At 38.4% G+C, this 16981-nt stretch overlaps 1 pseudogene; it reads right to left on the minus strand.

The window, feature by feature from the left end:
- Nucleotides 1-4176: 4176 nt before the first annotated feature.
- On the minus strand, nucleotides 4177-12594 carry LOC124982687 (disintegrin and metalloproteinase domain-containing protein 25-like; annotated as a pseudogene).
- Nucleotides 12595-16981: the final 4387 nt, after the last annotated feature.

A 16981-nucleotide genomic window follows, 5' to 3' on the forward strand; every position in this document is an offset into this window, starting at 1 on the left:
GATACAAGATGGGATGATTATGATAAGGGGGAGTAAAGATAGAAGTAAAAAATTAAAGGAAGAGTGAGAAAGATAATAGAGATTGGCTGTTAGCAGAGGATAAGATTGAAGGAGAATCAACAGTAACTTCTAAGTGAGAAAAAAATTATATAAAGTCAAAATTTTAAAAAATAAAAAGAAAACAAAACAAAACTGAAATATACTAATCTAACATCCTAACCCTCAAAAACTGAATCATGAAAAAATAAATGATTTCAAAAATGCTAGAAATGAGATAAAACAAAGAAAGAATATGATTATGTATAAATGTCCATGAACCATTAAGGTTGCAATTGCATAGAGGAAAAAAATAAAGGGAAAAAATATTGATGAAAAATTTAAAAATGTTTTTCTTTTGGTGTTCAAATGATTCTGTTTCCCTTTCTTGCCCTGTTCAGTTGGGGCCCTCTGGAGCATAATACTCTACCCTCAGGGTGGGGTTGCTAGTTAAAAGAGGTAATCTTGTAGATGGAACTCCTGGAGGCGGGATTTAGGCTTAGGTAGACTGCAGTCTCTTCACTGAGTACCAATTGGTCTGAAGATTTTAATTCAGTTCACCTCTAGGTCCCACCAATTTGCTGGTCCACACTGGAAGACTGTACCCCAGGGATCTCCCCTGGGTTCCACTTGTGTGGTAGAAGAGCCAATTCTTAGTCCACTGTGCCAACCGTGAACCCTACTTTTCTTGGTCTCAGATTCAGTTTGAAATCTCCATCTCTTCCACTCCTCCCCTTTCAAACCCCAGCCAGATTGGTCTTTCCAATCATATCCTGCACGCACCCAGATTGGAGGAGGAAGGGGAGAGCCAGGCGGGTTTCCATGACCAGTTGTCTCCTGTGTAAACCTCTCTCCATATTTGGTTTTCTCCTGGTCATGTAGGCACACTATACATCATGCTGTGTGGGTTTGCCAGTCCTGTATTTTGTACCAGACTTGGGTTTGCCAGGAATGGGCTACTTCAGCTGCTGGCTGCTGCACTGCAGCTGCAAAATGTCTCCTTCCTATGTCCTTTGCATACCACAGGGAGAGATGTGGTGTCTTTCTGGTACAAGGATATTGTGTACCGTGCTTTTCAGTTTAGTCAGGCAGTGTCTTTGATCTCTGAACTCTGTTTCCAGATATGCCTAGAAATATGGAACCTTTTAATTCCCTTATTCCTCCATTTTGCTGGAGGAGGGACTACTCTGGGTGGTGTCTCTAGCAGCGGCAGCGTATGATGCAATGGGTATTTCTTTCTTATTTTATTATATCCACCCTCCTGAGTCTCTGATCGACTTTGAGTGTCCAATATTAAATTTCCAGTAAAGTTCCCCCTTTTTTTTGTCTTTCACCCACCTTGCCAAGAAACTGCCTATCTGCTTTCTTGGTTTCACAACACAGGGCATTCAGGAAAGTGACCTTCTCTGTTCTGCTACCTTGAAACTCTTGACAGATGGTTTTTTAAAAAAAATTGGCCTGTTTGAAACAGATTACCCTGTCCAAGCAGTCCTTCAACAACACTACCATCTATGGGTCCACTTCCATGAGTGTGCAGCAATGAATGCTGTAGGATCATTCATGACTTTTATCTACTCCATTGGATCTCTGCATGCTATTTATGCAGGTTCCCATTTTGCTGGCCCTATATCCATCTTCTTTCTAACATATGTATCGTTTAAGGAGCATTGGTACCAAAATAATTCACAGGAGAAAAACAAGTCAAGAGCAAAATCTTGCAATTACATATAATTTTAAATGCTCAATCATATCACAACCTATTTAGGTATTTGATCATTATTTGAAATATGCAAAAATCTCTATCTTGAGGCCAATAGAAATTATTTGTTAACATTATTTTTAAATCCCAAAAGTTGACATTCATTTAGTATAGGCTTAGAATTCCCTTAAAGATACTGATTAGATTTGTTAAACAAATACAAACCATAGTATACATTTCTTTTTAAAAGTTACATAAGCACTTTTCCCAAGAGAAAATCTGCTTGTTTGTGTGACAAGCTATACAAAGGAGTTTATTAGCAATAAGATTGTGCATGATCATCAGTATGGTAAAATAATCTTTTTTTCACTGAGTGCATATTCTAATCCTCCTGTATGAATTAGGGGAATACAATCTTTTTGAAGTATTGTTAGGGAGGTACTCTTGACTAAATTGAACTTGACAGTGTTCCTTTCTCTAGTTCCAATGTGTTGATATTTGGAGACTTATATAGAATTATAGAGAACACTGGTTTAAAATATGACTTGATGAGTACATTCCAGCATTAGATAAAGCAACTCAGGGCAATGAAAACTGCATTGAGTAATCTTACATTTCCTCTGTGTTTGTGTGTGTGTGTTTGCACGTGTGCACATGTGGTAGGAGATTGGCCTCAGTTTGTTGGGGTTTCACATCCTTTTATATTTAAGAGTTTGGCAGTAACATCTAAGGAGGTAGATACCTATTTTGCAAATGCATGCTGGAGATTCATAAGGTCTACTGCTTGTGCCCTGCATGATCCCAGAAGGGCCATTCATGTGGATTAGAATTTGAAGAGCGCCCCTTTGATTATGCTCAGTACAATGTAGCCTTACAAACAGTCTTACTGTGGATTCAAGCTGTAATATAGATTAACTTCTCACAAAGCACAGATTTGTCCACTGAAGTAACCAAATTGAAAACACCCATGTGTATATATGTTGCTATGGTTTGGGCATGGTTTGTCCCCCAGAGGTTCATGGGTTGAATGGTTGGTACCCAATGTTGAGAGGCAATAGAATCTTTAGCAGATAGGGAGGTAATAACAGTGGAAGGTAATAAGGTCATGGGATTGATGCTGTGTCCAGAATTCTAGCTGTCCTATGATTAGATTAATACTTGTGAGACAGGTTGTTATAAAGTGAGTTTGGCTCTTTCAGTTCATTTTCTTGCTTCCTGTCTCTTACTTTCCCTCTCTGCATACATGCTTCTTCCACATGTGCCAGCTGATCCACTATTTAGTGAAATGGCCAGGGGACACTTGCCAGATGCTGATACCATGTTGTTTGGTCTTTCCTTTTACCGGAATCATAAGACAAAAAACTGTTTTCTTTCTGAGGTACTTCGTTTCAGGTGCTGTGATATAGCAACACAAAAGGGCAAATGCATACATATTTGTAAATAAGCATTTTTAATGGATTTTTAAATGAGTATACAATTTCTTGGTTTTTCTTGGAAGGGAAAACAAAATCTAGTTGTATCTTTGGTTCATGACTATAAGCATGTAAACAATTATAACAAGCTTTGTAATATGTGTTACCCCAGTGGTTATTGAAGTGGGTGTAATGAATGAGCACTACTGCCCTGTTTTTTTTTTTTTTTTAAGTTATCAACATGCTTTTATAAAAGCATGATTTAATGAGAAAACAATGTTAAGTGGGCCTCTCTTAGTTTATGATCTCTCAGAGAACACTGAAATTAGGATTTGATTGGGAGAAATTTATTTGGGAGAACTAAGGAAGTAGGGAATGAACAGAAGGGATGGAACCAAAGGTTCTGTTACCACAAATAGTGTTTCATGGAAAACTGGAACTTAACCCTTCTTGGGGACTTTGCCCCACAATTGTCTAAGAGGAGACAATTTACTTGCCATACTTCATAAACTTTGGTTCAGGGATTCTCCTTGGGAGTGTTGACACCTCCAGAAAAAGGATATTCTGTTACTATAACAAATAACTGAAATAATCAACTTAGAAGGAGGAAAAGTTTATTTTGGTTCACAATTCTGGAGGTTCCAGTCCAGGATCAGTTAGCCCATTGCTTTCGAGTCTGTGGTGAGGCACCACATCAGGCAGGGAACATATGGTAACACAAAGTCACTCACATCATGACTAGCAATGAAAAGCAAGGAAGAAGGATTGAGGTTCTAACACACCCTTCCCTAGCATGCCCCCAAAAGTCAGAAGACCTCCCACCAGGCCCCATCTCTTAAATGTTTCCATCACTTGCAGGAAGCACCATGGGCCAGGAACCAAGCTTTCAATACATGGACCTTTGGGGAACATTCCAGATATAAGGCCTAATAGTGGGCAGGCATGCCTTAGTGACCAGAGAAAGTCTCCATGAAAGTCTTTCAGGAAATATCCTTGCCTTATCATGTAAATCCTTTATCCTCATGTATATCAGGCTTCATTTTTGATGTTGGTCCACTAGAAGAAGAAGCAAAGGATAATGAAGAATGGGTAACTTTAGATTTACTAGGACCCTTATTGGATTTTTTTGTAGATGGATTCCTCTTCCTTCCTGGATCCAGGACATCTTAGTGCAGCATGGCCAAAATATATGGAGCTGGAAAGCACAAATTTCCCAAGTGACTCCCTGACCAATACATTTTGAATTTGGACACTATAGGGGCTAATTTCTTAAGAGAAATTAAAATGCCTTAGGGTAAGTACCATACTCCCTGCTTCCTGCCATTCTACTCAATATATGATATAGCTGTTAGTTTATTTTCAGGGCAGGTAGAGCCTTTTAAGGAAGTTCCAGTTTGGTTATTCTCACCATACAGGCCAGGGACTGGATTTTGCCAGTCATAGTTATAGCACTTGAATAGGCAGTTAGGTAACAGAGAAATTTCTACTTGGTAGTGCATAGACATAGATCTACTTGATCCACTGTGAAATGAACTTGAGTAGGGACCTCAGACTTTATTTATCATCTAGCCTCTGTGTACCCCCACTCTAAACAGGACTGTGTTGTGGTTTTGGCCCATTACATAAGGGACATGCATCCAACAGGTGGATCTTAAATATGCTGAACAACTGCAAGAAAAGGTTACCTTAGTATTATTTCATCCATAAGGAAGGAGAACTGAGGTATTTGTACTCCATTTTCCTTCAGTTATGGGTTGAGGGTTGCTTCCAAGGTATTAATTCTACACTACATCTGACCTTCCATATGCTGGGCAGAGCAGATTCTGAGGGCAGGAAAAAAAAATTCCTCAGTTTCTAGCATTTGGGTTGTCAGTCAGTACTATGTGCACTACTGAAAGAATAAAGCCAAGGGGATATACATGAAAGAGGGCCATTACTCACTATTTTTTTTTATCAACTTTTAATTTTCATTTACTTGGTTTTTTTATTGTTATTTCTTAGCTTATAAATAAAAAGCTAATTGACTCCTTTATATCTCTTAGAAAACTGAGAAACCTACTCAAATTATAAATTAAAAGTGAATAAAATTGTAAACCAATAAAATTCATACTGAGAGCATTAATTCAATATAAGAGATGGATATGACAGATGATAGTTTGTTAAAACTAAAATGTCAGGTAAAATAACGAGTATAGTACTAAGTCTTTTCCAGTCTGTCTGCTTTTATTACAAATGAAGATCCAGCTTTTCCTGATATTTTTCTTGCCATTTTTTTCAACAAAAGCTTTCATGTATATGGTAAAACATAGACTCATTTAACTTTGCTTGGATTGAAAGCATTATCTATATATTAAGCCTATTTTGGCCTACCTTCTTGAGCTCCAACAATGAAGGTGTTATTATAATATCAGTGTTAATGCAAGACACTTGTTAATGCCAGCACTTAAAGGAATATTTAATGCAAACATTTGTTAGGCATTTTCATACAGAGTTTGCATTCACCAATATGAGAAATAGTGCTGGGTTGAAATGACAGAGACTATTGGATCTCTTTTAAGAATACAGAATTAAGAGGCCAAAAATATGCAATGGAGAAAAGATAGCCTCTTCAACAAATGGTGCTGGGAAAACTGGAAAACCATATGCAACAGAATGAAACTAAACACCTATCTCTCACCCTGCACAAAACTCAACTCAGAATGGATCAAGGAACTCAGAATCAGACCAGAGACCCTGCAGATTATAGAAGAAAAAGTAGGTCCCAATCTTCAACATGTCGGCTTAGGATCAGACTTCCTTAACAGGACTCCCATAGCACAAGAAATAAAAGCAAGAATCAATAACTGGGATAGATTCAAACTAAAAAGCTTTCTCTCAGCAAAGGAAACTATCAGTAATGTGAAGAGAGAGCCTACAGAGTGGGAGAAAATCTTTGCCACTCATACTACAGATAGAGCGTTAATTTCCAGAATCTATAAAGAACTCAAAAAACTCTACAACAAGAATACAAATAATCCAATCAACAAATGGGCTAAGTAAATGAACAGACACTTCACGGAAGAAGATGTACAAGCAATTAACAGATATATGAAAAAATGTTCAACATCTCTAGTAATAAGAGAAATGCAAATCACAACTACACTAAGATTCCATCTCACCCCAATTTGAATGGCGATTATCAAGAATACAAGCAACAATAGGTGTTGTAGAGGATGTGGGGAAAAAGGTAAACTCATACATTGCTGGTGGAGTTACAAATTAGTGCAACCACTCTGGGAAGCAGTATGGAGATTCCTCAGAAAGCTTGGAATGGACCCACCATTTGACCCAGCTATCCCACTCCTTGGCCTATACCCAAAGGACTTAAAATCAGCATACTACAGAGATGCAGCCACTTCATTGTTCATAGCTGCTCAATTCACAATAGCCAGATTGTGGAACCAACCTAGATGCCCTTCAATTGATGAATGGATAAAGAAACTGTGGCATATATATACAATGAAATATTACTCAGCCATAAAGAATAATAACATTATGGCATTTGCAGGCAAATGGATGAAATTGGAGAATATCATGCTAAGTGAGATAAGCCAATCTCAAAAAACCAAAGGACGAATGATCTCACTGAGAAGCGGATGATGACATATAATGGGGAGTGGGAGGGGTTAGTATTAAGGTTAGGGTTAGGTTTAGGGTTAGGGTTAGGGAGGGGGGCAAGAATGGAGGAAGGAAGGCCTGTATAGAGGGAAAAGAGGGGTAGGTGGGGTGGGGGGGAAGGGAAAAAAATGGCAGAATGAATCAAACAACATTGCCCTGTGTAAATTTATGATTACATGAATGGTATGCCTTTACTCCATGTACGGAGAATCAAAATGTATCCCATTTGTTTACAATAAAAAAAAAGTTAAAAAAAAAGAATACAGAATTAATGTTGATCAGTGTGGAAATTATGGTTAAAGAACAAAAGATGAATTCTATGAACCTTGACAGTATAAGAATATAGCATTTATAAACAGTTATTTAAAAGTTATATAAATATCAAAACCAGGATGTTGGGGTATGGAAATACAAAGTCTAAATGTAAGTAATAATTTTGCCATTTTTCATAATAAGGATCTACAGTTATCTTTAGGTATCTGAATATATCAAAATATTAATAAACAAATACTACTAATAAGTAATTAATGATATATCTGAAGTTTTCAAGAATATTGAAAATAGGCCTTGGAACATTACTTGCATTAAATTCTCTTTTCCCTTTCTCTGCACTCCAGTACTAGGAATCTTATAATTTTTCACATATTTCATATACCTGTTACCTTCTTATTTTCATGTTTCTTTTTTGCCATGCTTCACTATGGGCATCTTCCCATTACCTCACTTCCAGTTAAGTAATTTTAATAAACCTGACAGTCTAATCAATTGCTCAGTCTATCTAGTAAGTTATTACATTTATTATTTGTAATTCAATAATATTACCTAGATAATTTCTAATTCACTGAGGATATTCTACATTCTTTCTTACATTTTGTACATATTGTCCTATTTTAAGATATATTAATCATAGTCCTATAGTCACGTATTATTGCTGTACACTCTGAATTATTTTCGCACTAGATTCTTGCTGTATACTCTGAATCATTTTGGCACTAGAGTCAGCTCTTCTAACTCCTTATTTCTGCCTTTTTGGGTTTTGTTTTTACTCTCTAATAGTAAGTCATATTTCTTTTAACATGTATTTTAGCCTGTTTTTTGGTGCTGTAACAGAATACTACATATTGGATAATTTATTAAGAAAATAAGTTTATTGCTCATGGTTTTGTAAGATGTGAGCTCATAAACTGAGTGACTTCATGTGATGAGAACTTCCTGGTGCATCATTCGATGATGGCAAATGGAAAGGACAAGAGAAGATGCATGAGAGAAAAGGAGCTGGCTTTTATGAGAAAGCCAATTCTGTGATATCTGTACCACTCCCATAATGAGGGCCTTAATAATCCCTCATAAAGACTCCCCCTTCCAGTACCATTATAGTGGTAATGTAATTTCAACATGAGTTTGGAACAGACATTTGAACCATGCAAGTATAGAAATATTTTGCTATAAGCTGGTAATTGTGCATTGAATCACCAAGTGGTTCCACTATAGATTTCCCATTTCCTTTGTTGGGAAGATGGAATGAGGAGCTGATTACCTAAATCAATCATGGATTCAACTAGGCCAGCGGTAAGCAAAGTTTCAATAAAACTTGGACTAGTCTTTACTTATACTGCTCAGATATGGGGCTGCTAGACTTTTGCTTAGGAGTTTGTATGACACTAATTGCTCAGCTTTGAAGGATTAGGGGGATTAATCTCTACCATCCAAAGGTTCATAGTCTAACTCTTCAGCCTCTTGTTAAGTGAAAGTTCAGAATCCAGTAAGTGTCTTAATGGAGAAACTAATAATGAACAAGATAAGCCCCCTTTTTCTGTGTCTTGTGTACAAAATACACCATGGTTTTGGGAAAATATGCCTTTTAGAAATTTCAGACTAGTTCACCAACACCTTACAATGCCCTCAAATTTGGCAGATGGGCCTTGGGGGAAAGTAATTATGAGTTGAAATCCCCCAAATGTCTAATTTATGAATGCTGTCCTGAGAAGTAACTAACTGGACTTCCTCTACTTTCAAGCAGAGTTCCTGTGCTCTGACTGGGCTAAACTTCATCTTCAATTCATATCCAGCATCCACTAGTGCACCAGAGAAAAGAATGCCTGTCAATACTCAACTCACTTCAGAATTGTGTTCCAGTTAGAAAGTTTCGTTCACTGAATCCTCCTTGCCTCCCTTGCTCACATCCTACATACAGTTATAAATATCTTCTTCACCCTATTTTTTAATCAAAGTTGCAAAGGAGTTGAGTGGTAAGTGATGTTGTCCTGTTTAGAGATTACAGAGCATTCCCCCTAAGTTTAAATCATATTCTCAAGAGGTAAAGGGCAGTGGTGAAAAAATTAAAGCTTCTAATGTCTTATTCTTTCCTGTGTTCCAGGACCCCAACCTCTGAGAACAGGTATACCCACCTTGATGCTGGATCCTCTGGAATTTGGCAGAAGGCTCAGAGAACCAGGATCAGGTCTCTGAAGGTAAGTTGTTTGGTATCTTTGTTGTATCTCTGGGGTTGATGATATTTTTGCTTCTGGAAGTTACTAAATGTACATAGGTTATGTGCACAATGAATGGTACTACTACCACCTAGATGAAAGCTCTAACCAAGGAGATGCAGATGCAGACTTCAAGTAGTTCCCAATAATGTCCAATCTTCCTCTGACTCCCCCAAGGGCAGAAACTGCTAGGGAAGACTGGCAAAGAGGTTTGATTTGTGAGTTTCCTTTCTCCATGTGACAGAGCAGAGTGAAAAGGGAAGGTGGTTTGGTATTAAAGACACCAAGCACACTCAATCCATCCATGCACTAGGCCTTTGCTCAAGAAACACTAAGAACTACTTCTATGAAAATAAATCACTAGGACTGGGGTGCATTTGGTATTTAGAATGCTGTTCTAGCTTGTGTAAGGCTCCAGATTCAATCTCCAGTACACTGAACATGAAGAAATAATAAAACAAACCACTACAATTGCTTGAAATAATTAAAGGTAGGAATGTGCTAGGAATTACATATATTAAATAGTGAATATTTATGATCCTGAGGCAATGATCTGTGGAACTTCCTGTTAGTGGTTTCTAACATTTGCGGTAACATTTCTACTGCCAGGATACTAAAAGATAATGGATGGGAAATTACATTGAGGTCTAAAATTATAAAAGTTTGTTCTTCTGCCTCAGGTAAAGTTTAAACATTGAGCTTTTCTGCCTCAGGTGAAGGTGACGTTTCAGCACCCAGCTGTTGCTTCTCAGATGATTGATCACCCAACTTTTCCATCTCAGGTAAAGTTTGATTGCCCAGCTGTTCCATCTCAGGTGAAGTTTGCTCACCCAATTCTTCCATCTCAGGTGAAGTTTGAGCACCCAACTCTTCCATCTCAGGTGAAGTTTAAACATTGAGTTTTGTCTCAGGTGAAGGTGAAGTTTCAGCACCCAGTTGTTCTATCTCAGGTGAAGTTTGATCACCCAACTCTTCCATCTCAGGTGAAGTTTGAGCACCCAACGCTTCCATCTCAGGTGAAGTTTGAGCACCCAACTCTTCCATCTCAGGTGAAGTTTGAGCACCCAACTCTTCCTTCACAGGTAAAGTTTGAACCCCTGCTTGTTTCTTCTCAGGTGAAGGTTGCACATTTTTGTCTTTTTTCTTAGGTGGTGTTTTGTTCATCTTTACAAGCAAAAGTAACAAACTCATAAACAAAACCAAAAAAGGAAATAAATAAAAAGGTCCCTTCTGCCTTACTCTCCATTCTTGCACTGTTTTCCCAGGGGGTGGGCCACTGTCAACACTCCCTCCATAGCCTTCTTTCATGCAGTTGGGGGGCTCCCAGTTAGGGTCACAATGGCAGTGATGTTTGTTGTTGCAGATCCCTTTCATATCACAGGTCTTTGGTGAACAATCACTTGCCCAAAACGACATAGAGACACACTTCCGGTGGATGCACACTTGTCCACTACCACATTCTGTGCCATCTTTCACGTCACCAATATCTGGTGTGGTCATCCCAAAATGATAGTCAGTACCCCAGCAGGTGACACCATTGAAGTCAATCCAATGCGCAGTAGTGTGACCTCTCAGAGAAGGAATTTCTCTCACATTGTCACACTGAACTCTTCCACAGAGGAAATCTGATTCATTACACATTATATAGTGGTCACCTCTGAGACCGCAGTTACCAAAGCGGTCACCTCAGCTGTTCATTTTTGTGTAGCAACTCTCCCCTGCACTCCTGGATTCCTTGCCAAAGATCTGTCTGCACTGTTCATCACGTGCATTGCATCTCTTCTCGTGGCAGTAGCCACCACCCATGCAAGGGACTCCATCCTGCACATACACATCTTCTGGACACTCGGGTGAAGTGCCATTGCACCACTCTGGGAGATCACATTCATTGTCCTTTTCTCTACACACTTTACCTGGAGGCTGGAGTAGGCATTCTTCACAACAAAGCCCAGAAGCACATTCAGCCCCAAATTTCAGAGTGCAATTTTCTGAACAACATGGATGATTTGTACAAAAATTTGGGGATCCACAGTCACACTCCTCTCCTTCTTCAACCACACTGTTCCCACAGACAGGCCACCTGATGATGTCTTCTTGTTTGGGGACATTGCGCATACAGTTTAGAAATGGAAAGGTTGCCCACATTTGACCATAACTGCAATTGCTGAATTTTATGCCCTCCTTTCTGTTGCATGCATGATACAAAAACGATGCTCGCACATACAATCTGGACGATCATGTGACATACCCAGATTATGACCCATCTCAAGTGTTATGACAAGTGAAATATCGTGCAAATTATCTCCCTGGAAACTCTCCACTCCACATTGATAAGGAGTTATGCACACAGTTCCAACAAAGGCTAAGCCAATATATGCACCAAAATTTTGGTTTGCCAAAAAATGTGCAATATCATTTTTTATGCGAGAATTAAGACTGGCTATCTTCCATTTGCAAAATGCATCCAGGACTTTATATATATCATTAGTCACATTGAAAAAATTCTTTTCATTCCAGACCTCAATTCCAAGTAAACACAAATCAAATCAACATCCAGTGTCCTTAAAAAGGAATGTATGTAATTTGCAAGGACAAATACTTCCTTTATCACAAGTGAGATATTACTTTCCTTATAAAGGAATCACTCATAGTCTACAACCAAAACTGTTTCAAGAAACCTTGTGTGGGTCCACCAGCCTTCATAGCTGCTTTGCCTCAGAATGAAATTCTCTCTCCTTTGAAGCTTCAGTTGCCATCCTATTTCTTCTTCTGTTAGTCCACATCTCATGGGTGGGAATTGTGTCTTCTCTCTGTGCAACTTATAAACCAGATGTTCAAATCTGGCAGAAAGTCTTTTGGGTTTGATTTCATAAAGAGTGTCATGGATCTCTAGCATTCCTTGAAAGCCCCCCAAACAGGTGCTAAGAACAACCAGGGATTCTGGATCCCCTTCCACATAACCATGATAGTAGCAGTCCCTCTGGACAAAAGGGTGGTCCTCAAGCAAAGCACCCTGGTTTGTGTAGGTGAACACAGAGAAGGGTTTGGACACCAGAAGTTTCTTGGCCTTCATGTGGATGATGTGTCTCTGGCCTCCAAAGTGCAGGCTGTAGGAGAGCCAGTCAGGGGGCCTCATGCCTCTCTTGGTGCCAGTTATCCTCAAAGGTATCACTACTTCTGGGGGGCTGTGGTGTTGAGAGTGCCCAATCTGGGCCCATCCAGAAAGGAAGAGCAAGCTGCCCAGGCAGAGCTGCAGGACAGTGATCCTCACATGCACCAGGGCCTCACCCACAGCCATCATGGGCAATAAGTGGAGGAAGAGGGGCAGGGCAGGATGTGCTGTTGGCCTGTCTCCTCCTCTCACTGACCTTTAATGGGATGTCTTCTGGCAGAATCAATCCTTCAGAGTAATAGAACTAAAAGAAAAAAATGAAAAGAAGGGCAGAGATGGACTGGCTAAATTATGAAAAACCTAGGGAGGAGGAGAACAGCAGGGTATGGGCTAAAATGCATTAATGTTTGGTTTAAGGCATGATTGCATATTGTGCCCTGGATTTGCTCTCTAATTTTGGTAGTATATGTTAATCCATGGTGGTTGAAAAGAATGACTACAGGCCACAGGTTGATAATTGCCAAACAAGGATGAAGGACAAAGGTGTACCTTTCTCTAAATACATGTCCAAGTGTAAACATTTTTTAATAAATATTTAAAATTAGTATTGAATGAAAAGGTGAATGTATACCTTGTTCTGATGAGGGAATCCTGATTTATGTGAATTGAATTGGAATAAGTAACAATAGCTTTTCCTTCCTTCCTATTTTGAATCATTATTTAGAGAAATCACTCAGGAGAGATATGTAAAACAATTCTCATATGTGTTTCTTTTCTCCATGATCCTTAATATTAACTTCCATGCAACCAATTATATTTTTTCAATCATCCCCCAATTCCTTCAGATTTCAATGTCAAATCATCAATTGTCCTTCAAAAGTATTAGAATCTTCTTATAATGGATAATTTCAGGCTTCAAAACAAGCAATAGTGGAATTGGAAGTGGGAGTATCTTGGAAAGATAGATGTCACTCAAAGGTGTTTATATGTGATATACTCATACCAGAGATCATATTGTGCAAAGTTTCTGGCCCTATAAAAAGAAAAGGAGATCAAACTAGCTGAAAGAGTAACAGTTGGAAAAGGGAGGTTACTAAATGCAAATTAAAATGCCTCTAGAAATGAAAAGGAAATGCATGTACCATGGCAGGATGGAGGAAAGTTTCAGGGTAGGATATGTTGTACTAGAGCAAAGGCATCAAAATCCATGGCATTTCAGGAAGCTGGGGAAACTACCTCCAAGATAACCTTCCCAAGGATTTGTCTCAGAAATTATAATACATATAAAAATAAAGATTAAACAACTATTTGGATATTACAAATATACAAGGATGAATGAGTGCAAATAAGATATGATAATAGCACACTGCCTGGCTTGGGTGATGCTACTGATTTGTTGCTCTGTTGTCCAGCAAAGTTGGAATGATACTGCATAATATGCAGATACTGTGCCACACATCTGGAAATCATCGAAGGGTCAAACAGGCTGGAATAAGTTAATGATTTACAACATAAATTTCCACAGTGGTTGTGGTGAAGGTATACTTTAAGAATCTGTTAGATTGCCTTCAATAGTTTCCATATCAAATGCCTGTTTTTCTTGACCTAGTGAGAGTATCCATAGTTTTCATGGCGTCATTAGAGCAATAATATCATAAAAGTGATGAGATTAAGAACCACAACACTACTTGGGGGAGAAAGAGCATAACAACTGCAAAGGAAAGTGGAATCCAGGATAAGGGATCTAAAACACACAGGTCAAACACCACTTCGCACTATAGGGAATTCAAATAGGAAAGTGGCAGAATTCAGCACCTGTCACCTCCTAGACCCAGGATACATTTCTCCTTAAATTTTCATTTTTCTTGATTGTATCTTATTTTAGCTTTTCCCTCTATGATCATTTTCCTATCAATATGGAATCTTCCTCATGAAACACAGCAGCATTCTCTCCTCTATTAACATTTCTTTATGGAGAACTCCTTTTTTCTACCTAATTTTACAAAATTTCGTAAGTCAACAATGTGAAGCCCACCAGGGAAGTTGTCTTCCTTTCTCAGAAACCCCCTCTACTATACAGACCATGCATTCGTCATTATTTCCTTGGTTTCCAAAGCTACTTCCAAACCACAAAACTGGCAGCCATCTCCTTCCACCATTATTTCTCATTCTTCTGAATTCAGTAACCTCCTAATCAATCCTGCACAAGCCAGAAAGTATTGGGTGTCTACTGCTACTTTGTTCTCTACCAATAACCTTTCCATGCTCTTACTGTGTTAACCAAACATGTGGGCAACCAACAAGCATCTAGCTGTGTTTGTCACTGTTACAGATCATGCTCAACTGTCTTTAGCCTTTGACCTGCAGTCCTGTCCTGTGTCATGTCATTATTCCTAGCCATTATGAACTTTCACAGATTAGTTAGCCATATCTTATTCTTAAGTAAAAGTTACTCAATGGTTTCATAGAGGACACCCATAACCTTTCCTTCCATGTTTCCCACTTTTCAAATTTCCTGTCATCCCTGTATCCCAACTCTACACTCCATTGGTTCAACCACTGTTGACCAAAGTGCTCAACCCAATTTGGTTAATGCTTTCACCACTGTGGCAACACATTGCCAATACTTCTGGGGGAATAATTCAGAGCAGACTCCATTTAGCAGGATGTGTAAGAGGGGGAGATACACAGGACTAGAATAAGACAACCTAATAACTCAACTTAAAGGATGAAGTCACATATATTTATCTTAAATACTTCTATGCTTTTACTACTCTGTGCCTTGTTTACATGGTTTCCCAGCTTTCTGGTTTTTTCCTCAATTTCCTCATCAATGCATAGGACACTCATGAAAATCAACAATATTGTCTTTGTTTTGCAATTTGTTATTATATCAAATTACTTCATGGGAATTTAAGATGTAAAATCAATAATTCTTTATTTAATGCCTATTCAGTATAGGATCAGGTAATTTTCTTTCTTCCCTTTGACATTTCAGATAGGTGACAGGCCACTTGTTTGAAGTGGGACACTTCCTCATCTTTCAAGTGAGAAGAGCACCTTGATTGCCTGGGGAAGTAATCAAGTAAAATAAAGAGGAGGCTAACTTCACGATTGCCCAAAACCCTCAGGAGTAAGCAATGTCACTAAAGGACACCTTTGAGGACAACTTCTCCAAATCACGAGTAGTATTTAAAATTATGACCATCTTCTTTTTTGCCATGTCTTTATATGTATTTAATAATTATGAATTATGTATTTTTGTTGTGATAGAGTCATTGATTACTTGTATGCATTGGTGAGAGTGAACCAAAATAATCTGTCCTTGCAAGCAGGTAATAGGAAAACAAACTCAAAGAAAATACAAGCCAGGCTATGTTTTCGCTCATTACATTCTTTTATATAGTGACTCCAGATGCCAAGACCCTGAGAGAATATAATGTTTTCATTCATAAAGTGGATTAATATCATAATAGTAAAGAGGCCTCAGAGTTAACTCTTATGTACCAAAGCTCATCAAATCCATCAGTCTCTGTATTCAAATTACCAACTAAACCTCTAATTCAGTGTTTTCATACTTGAGTAACAATGCATTCAAAATGATTTACAGTGTCCAAAACAAATAAAGTAGAATAGGAAATAATAAAATGCATTAATAATCCCCTTCAATATCTGAATAACTGACACGAAATCATGGTTTTATTGGTGTTGGGGGAGACTGTGTGTGTATGAGATGTATTTATTCATGTCCTCATTTTTTGAGTTTTTCTTCTTCAGAGCTAACTCTTGAATGACTTACCAACAGATGAAGTGATGATTCCCATGATCCTTTCTAGGCGTAGCCCTCTTCATGTCTCATTTCTGCCACCCACCAACAAAGACATTTTTGAGAACTCTCTTGACAAAGAGAAATATGAATCCCCTCTCCTTCAATTGTCTCTCATTTGAATGAGTTCTAGTGTGAGCTTCTTAGCAACAAGAGTCACTCAGAATTCAAAGCTTGGCAACAACCCCAGATTCCTCTTCACTGTGACTCCATAATCTCTATCAAACTTGGTTGCTACTTCCTACTCAGTATAAATAGGTCTGACTTCCTTACCCTCATTGATTGTGTTCCAATAGTCATTCAATACAAATAAGACTTATTCCTTACTCCCATTCTCTATGTTCCTCATATGCACTATTCACTCTTGCTCATACCACTATCTTTTAATTTATCATTATTCTTTTCTTAAAATTTATTTTCATTGTAAAAAAATGGGACACAGCTTGTTTCTCTGTTTGTACATGAGGTAGAGGCATACCATTTGTGTAATCATACATTTACCTAGGGTAATAGTTTTTGATACATTCTGTTATTATCCCTCCCGCCCACCCCTCCCACCCCTCTTTTCCCTATATACAGTCCCTCCTTCCTCCATTCTAGCCCTCTCCCACCCCCATTATCTGTCATCATCTGCTGATCACCGAGATCATTCCTCCTTTGGTTTTTTGATATTGGCTTATCTCACTTAGCATGATATTCTCCAGTTTCATCCATTTGCCTGCAAATGCCATAAGTTTATTATTCTTTATG

The sequence above is a fragment of the Sciurus carolinensis genome, chromosome 4 (genome assembly GCF_902686445.1).
Source record: "Sciurus carolinensis chromosome 4, mSciCar1.2, whole genome shotgun sequence".
Lineage (NCBI taxonomy): Eukaryota > Metazoa > Chordata > Mammalia > Rodentia > Sciuridae > Sciurus > Sciurus carolinensis.